We start from the raw sequence: 7,440 nt of genomic DNA on the forward strand, positions 1-7,440 counted from the left end.
AGAGCCTGGGATAAGCCTAATATCTTTTTTCTTGCGATCTCGCAAGAGCTTGATCCCAAGGATATGAGCTGCTTCTCCCAAATCTTTCATATCAAAGTGTGTAGAAAACCACTGTTTAACTGAATCTAACATGCCCACATTATTTTCTACGAGCAATATGTCATCCACATATAAGATTAAAAACGCCACTTTGTCCCCATCCCACTTTTTGTATACATAAGACTCGTAAAGACACTGATCAAAACCAAAAGTTTTAATTGCCTTGTCAAAACAAGTGTTCCATGCCCTAGATGTCTGTTTCAGTCCATAAATGGACCTTTTAAGCTTATACAACATGTGTTCCTTGCCACTTTCCACAACATGTGTTCCTTGCCACTTTCCACGAAATCGTGTGGTTGCATCATATAGATGCACTCATCAAGACTTCCATTAAGGAAAGCTGTCTTGACATCCATTTGACAAATCTCATAATCATAATGAGAAGCAATGGATAAGAGAATCCTTATAGACTTAAGCATGGCTACCGACGAGAAGGTTTCCTCATAATCGATCCCTTCTTTCTGAGTAAACTCTTTCGCTACAAGCCTTGCTTTAAAAGTTTATACTTTTCCGTCTACACCTCTCTTTTTCTTATAGATCCACTTGCATCCAATGGGTTTAACCCCATCAGGTGGTTCTACAAGATCCCAGACTTGATTAGAGTACATAGACCCCATCTCTGATTTCATAGCAGCAACCCACTTATCGGCATCTTTATCATGTAGTGCTAGGTCGTAATTGACAGGTACGGAAGTAGGCTCTTCAGGGATCCTATCATATGATTCTCCCAAGAGCGTATAATGAACTGGCTATCTTATTTCTTTCCCACTACGACTACACACTACATCAGTTGCAACTACACCGTTTTGATTTTGTGGTTGAACCACATCATCATCAGGAACCTGAGTCTCCATGTTATCCACATGGATATCAACGACTTCTTCATGTTGTGCAGTCTGCTCAACATAACTCCCACTACTTTGTGGTAGTATGATTTCGGGCACTTGTTCTTGCGGGACATCAAGTCTATTGACATTTCTCCCACTACTAAAATGCAATGGTATGTCAAAATAGACTTCTGGTGTTTGCATCTGGTCGTTTTATTTTTCAGATGACTGAGTTTCCATTCATTTGCTGAGTTCCTGTAAAACGATTTTACTTTTAGGAACATGGTTCATCAAATAGTCCTCTTCAAAAAACTTGGCATTTGTGCTAATAATTACCTTCTTTTTTAGGACAATAGAATAAACCACCTTTCGTCCTTTTTGGATAACCTACAAATACGCATACATCCGTTCTTGTCTCCAATTTATCCGCTTTCCCTTTTAGCACATGTGCCGGACAACCCCAAACTCGAATATGCCGCAGACTAGGCTTGCGCCCAGTCCATAATTTTGTAGGGGTCAAAGGTACTGACTTTGAAGGGACTAAATTCATAACGCACTTTTGTTGTTTCTAAGGCATGTCCCCAAAAGGACGAAGGCAAACTGAAGTAACTCATCATTGATTTATCCATTTCCATAAGAGTCCTATTTCTCCTTTCAGCTACACCATTTTGTTATGGAGTTCCAGGTGCAGATAATTGAGATGTAATACTATATTCTGATAAATAACTAATGAATTCCGCAGAGAGGTACTCCCCACCACGATCAGATCATAGTGTCTTGATATATTTATTATGTCGTTTTTCAGTCTCAGTCTTAAATTCTTTGAACTTTTCAAAACATTCAGACTTTCGACGCAACAAATAAATATATCTATATTTTGAGTAATCATCTGTGAAAGTCACAAAATACTCAAAACCACCTCTTGCTTGGACATTCATTGGACCACACAAATCAAAATGAATTAATTATAATTTATCACTTGCTCGATTTCCTTTTGAGGAAAAATTTCGTTTTGTCATTTTTCCTTCTAAACAAGATTCACAAGTTGGTAGTGCCTCCACTTTCAATGAACTTAAAGGTCCATCCTTGACCAACCTTGAAATTCTTTTTAGATTTATATGACCCAAACGCAAGTGCCATAAATATGTTTCACTCAATTCAGAAGAACGTTTTCTCTTATTTGGTAAATCAACATAATTCAGTTCTTTAGGTTATAACGGTTTAGTAATACAGTCAACAATAAAAAGACCATTAATCAATGTAGCCGAAGAGAGATAACGTTTATCATGAGTAATAACACATTTATCAATGTCATGAAAATTAATGTCATAACCATCTCTCATAGCGCTAGAAACCGAAATTAAATTTCTTCTAACGGAAGGTACATATAATGTGCCCTTTAAAGCTAAAACTCTACTACTACCAAATGAAATACTAATATTTCCTAATGCTAAAGCTGGGGCTGCCGAACCATCTGCTTGATAAACATTGTTTTCTCGTCTACTTAGCCGCCGCGTTACCTGAAACCCCTGCAAATAAGTGCAAACATGATTAATGGCTCCTGAATCTACACACCATGACATGGTAGAAACAGCCGCTAAAAGAGTTTCAACGACAAGTAGATGTAAATCACCCGATTTATTTTTCAGCTTGGCCAGATAAGTTGGACACTGCTTCTTATGATGCCCATGCTGCTTGCAGTGATAACACTTGCCCTTAGCCTTTTTCACACCAGCAGTTACGCCACCAACAGAGGGTTTTTGAGCCTTTTTCTTCTTCTGCCCGCCTCTCGGCTTAGAAGAAGCACATGCCTCAAAATTCAATGCCACGGGAGGAGCTTGTTGCTTGATAATAGTCTCTGCCGGCTGCAGCTCATTCAGCAATTTCGCAAGTGACAAGTCCATTTTGTTCATATTATAATTCAGGCGAAACTGCTGAAAACTGTCAGGCAGAGTCTACAGGATCATTTCAGCATGCGTATCCTTATCAATGTTAGCTCCAAGGACCTCCAGTTCATTCAGAAGACTCATCATCTTATGAACATGGTCCCTAACTGATGAACCTTCAACCATTTTGGTACTCAGAAGAGCTTTCATGGCAGTCTGCTTAGCCGCACAATTCTGATCTCCAAATATTTCTTTGAGATTTTCCAGAATGTCATAAGCAGACTCCGTCGAGTGATGCTGATGTTGCAGAACATTTGACATGGATGCCAGAATGTAACACTGCGCCATCTCATCAGCCTTGACCCATTTCTGGTAAGCCTTTTATTCATCATCTGTGGCATCATCTCTAGGTTTTTCTGGACACACCCCATCGAGCACAAATTTGTACTCTTCAGCAATTAGGACAATGTCCAAGTTTCGTTTCCAATCAACATAATTCAGACCCTCAAGTTTGTTTTGAGTAAGAACAGCAATAAGGGGATTGAAAGCAGTCATTGTTAATCTGGGAGACAATTATTTAAATAGATCAAAATCAGGCATGTATTATTTGAATATTAAAATTCAAAACACACTACATATATATAATCTATGCACCTTGAACAACAGATTTCGATGGGAAAAGAGCTATTCTTGCAATATACATATATAATGATAAATTATTCACTCCATGAATTTAAACAGGTCATACTCAGATGGAGAGTAAACTGTTAATTTAAGTCAAATGAATATCAACATTTAACATATATTAGTCTCATTGAACCAACATGCATACTTAGATGGAGAGTAAGTACAAGTAATCAACAATTAGTATAACTTAGTGATTATCCATAATGAGTTTATCCGATAAGGAAGAAAACCTACGTCAACATGTAAAAATATTATATCACTAGAATTTAACCCTGGAGTCCATAGGAAACGATCCCTACTACCACTGGATTAAAAACAACTCAAAAAATAATTTTGAAAAATTTCCAGAAAATTAAATAAACATCCAAAACACCATCTAAACGACCCCGAAAGCCCCAAAATGGCTTACATCATGAGAAAAGCTCATGTGTATTGCTCATTGGGCCGTTTCGTATGGACCTACCAAGTTTCAGGTCAATCGGAGTCCGTCAACATGCTGACCTCCGATTTTCTGGCCTATTCGGCCAAATAGTGACTTTTGGCGTTTTTCATGGATTAATATAATTTTCAGATTATTCTAATCAAATATCATCAACAATAAGCAGATATTACATGATTTTCAGAATAATCATAATACCCATAAAACATAATCATGCTAATAAATAATGCAGTTTTACAGAAAAACAATCTTTGCATGTAATTCAAAACTTGCATATTAACATGATACTAATTTTCATTGTTCCTCCTGATCATTTAATTAGATGTGAGTAGGCTCGATACCAATTGTTGGATTATATATCGCAGCGAAAGCAATTACAGTATCATATTCACGTGTGAATTAAACACTTAGCACATACGGAGATTATTCGAGTTACCTCTTGAAGCGTGAACAAAGCAAATCAATATCCATCTCCAGTTCCATAGTTGCAAGACCTCAGTAAACTTCCACAGTCTTCTACCGTATTACCCAAATAATATTCGAAAAAAGAGAATTTCGGGTGGACGAAATTCAAGGAAGAAAAACGTGTATCTTTCCAGTGCAAAAAATGGCCAGCTATATCCCATGTATATATAGCTACGTTTTTTAGGTTAAAACCATTTTTCAAAATCTGTTAGGTTTTCTTCTTCCACTAAGGAAAAGTTTCCTTTATTTTCTATTATTCAGGCACAATAGGGACCACATAATTTAATTAACAAGGCTTCATATTATGGAATTAATTTCAAATTTTTGAACTAATTTCTACCATAATAAACTCCGAATTATTCTACTAAAAATTTGTAATTGCACTCCTTAGTTCAATTTCGAAATTCTTCCATAAAATTTTATTTAACTCCCCATGTTAAGATTCAGATACTAACAAATCAAATTAAATTACTTACAATTTAATTTATTGATTACTTCCTTTAGACTTTCGCTTAACTTATTTCATGTGTCGGATACAAAATCCACTGTCGGGTTTACACATGAAAACTTATAAGCTTTCATAAAAGGGTATCATCAATCTCAAAAACCGAGACATGAATTTCATCAACTAATTATTATTTCGCTAATGTATATCATTATTGTCCAATTTACCAGGCTTATTGACTCACGAAAGAATCTTGCCTTTTAATAAATCAAAACAATAAATGATATACGCAACTAATAATAATTATATCAAGATTAAGAGTATAAGTACATTGAATGGACTGAAAAAATTATTTTATTAAGTCAGTATAAAATACTTATCTCTACTTGATCCGTTCAATACATACAAAATGTACTAGCACAAAAAGTTGGAATTAGACCATTCCAATAATCAAGATAAATTACTTTTAATCTTGTGCTATAACCATTCCGATGATTTGTCCAATTCCATCATTAGATTGTGAACATAAACTTTATGACTTATAAGAACCAATGATTTAATCTTCCGTGTATAAGCTAAATTCTATACACTAAATCATCTACTATATAAGTAACATACACACAAACCAAATTAGGGAGAGAACATGGTCGGAGGCTTTTTCAGAACTTATAAACTCTTGAATCTCTCTACATCGTAACTACCTCCCTACAATTGAAAATATGTATCAAGACCCCTATTTATAATACTACAATCCAAATTTGACTAAACTAACAAAATCTATTTCAATATGAGTTTGGTGAATAAAACCTAACTAGACATGAATTAAGTAAACTAGTAAATACCAAATCCTAGACAACTTAGGAATACTAATTAATGTTGGTTTAATTTCCAACAACCTCCCTTAAACCAAGATCTTCAAACTTGAGCATGCCATGAGTAACATCAAGCCTTGTAGAAGCCAAGTACCTTAGACTCTCCAATAATTTCCTAAAATATGTAGCATCAAAATTATGAGTACCATCTTTAGTCAACTTCAATTTATCTTGAATATTGCTCATATATGATTTGTCTTTACTCGTGAAAAATCCCTTCAAAATATCATCAATATAATTTTCCTTTACTTTGAAATTATCTACTTCTCCAGTTATCTTGTAGTTGGACTTGTACAACCATTCAACTCCAATTTGCCATTCTATAAGTTGTAGGGTAATGCCACCAATAAATATTTCATCATGCTCCTTGAAACATACAATCTCGAACAATGGTACGAAATTGATTGCATCTTCAATGTCTGTAATCATGCATTATTCTGGTTCTAGATTCCAAGCTATTTATGCCTCAATCTTGGGTAAATCGTTAGAAACTTTCTCTTGATGAACTATCTTGCTTATTTCATTACTAGGTTCATCTTCAATACTATCAAATAATTTTTCTGGTGAAACACCAACCTCTTTTGGACGGGCATCCTTTGCAATCAAATCGTTCTTTTTAACAATTACATAAATTTTTGGCCGATCAATTTGAATATTATTTGACTTTCTTTTCGCTTTCAATGGAATCTCTATCACAAACAAAAATTACACGTACCTTCTCTCCTTTTCTCCTCTATTTCTGAATTTTGGCTTTCTTGATTTATTTCCGCCATTATTTGTGTGCCTTCTTTTTCTTTTGGTTAATCATCCTTTTCTTGCAATGTCTCATCTAATGTCTCATATTTCTGTTGATTCAGTGATCTCTCGTATGTCATCAATTTTTTTCCTTCTAAATCATCAAGCCTGAGAGTGCTAAGATCTTTGCTAGCCTGAAGAATAACTTTTTTGTTGTTAAACTTTAAATTGAGAGTCTGCAATATTTTTTTTAACAATTCTAACTTCTTCCAATACTTCTCTAGTGATCTTTAGACCATTGACTATATCTTCAATTCTTGTAAAACATTATTTGACAGTTGGTCTCATATAAGCCAACTCAAATTGACTCTTAAACTCTTGTATTTTCTCCGCCTTTATGTCAGCATCTCTTCGATATGACTTCACTAAGATTGTCCAAGCCTCCTTTGATGACTTTGCATGCAAAAAATTATTAGATACATACAATTCGATCTTGATGGCGAGATAGTAGCGTGCCTTATAATCTAATTGTCTATTTTCTCTAACTGCATAATTTCTTCAGCCGTTAGTATTGTACCTTCCGGGGGTTCCACAAATCCTCCGCCAATGATAAACCATAATCCAATAGCTTTACAAAAATTCTTCATTTGTTGATACCAAGTTTCAAAATTATTTTTGCCATCAAACATAAAATCGGGATAATGAGGTAATATAGTATCCATATTTTTTTTGGATCTCCTACCGGCTCAGACAGGATCTCATACATGCTCTAATACCAATTTGAAGGATTGAAATATTCCGAAGAATAATTTAGACACAAGCAAAAAATTCAACAAATGCTATATAGAAGAAATTTATCAAACTAAAGAAAGAACGTGGTAGAAATTTTTTTCAAAACTCATAAACTCTTGCATCTCTTTACATCGTAACTACCTCTCCAGAATTGAAAATATGTATCAAGACCCCTATTTATAATACTACAATC

This window comes from Nicotiana tomentosiformis, chromosome 3 (genome assembly GCF_000390325.3).
Source record: "Nicotiana tomentosiformis chromosome 3, ASM39032v3, whole genome shotgun sequence".
NCBI classification, from domain to species: domain Eukaryota; kingdom Viridiplantae; phylum Streptophyta; class Magnoliopsida; order Solanales; family Solanaceae; genus Nicotiana; species Nicotiana tomentosiformis.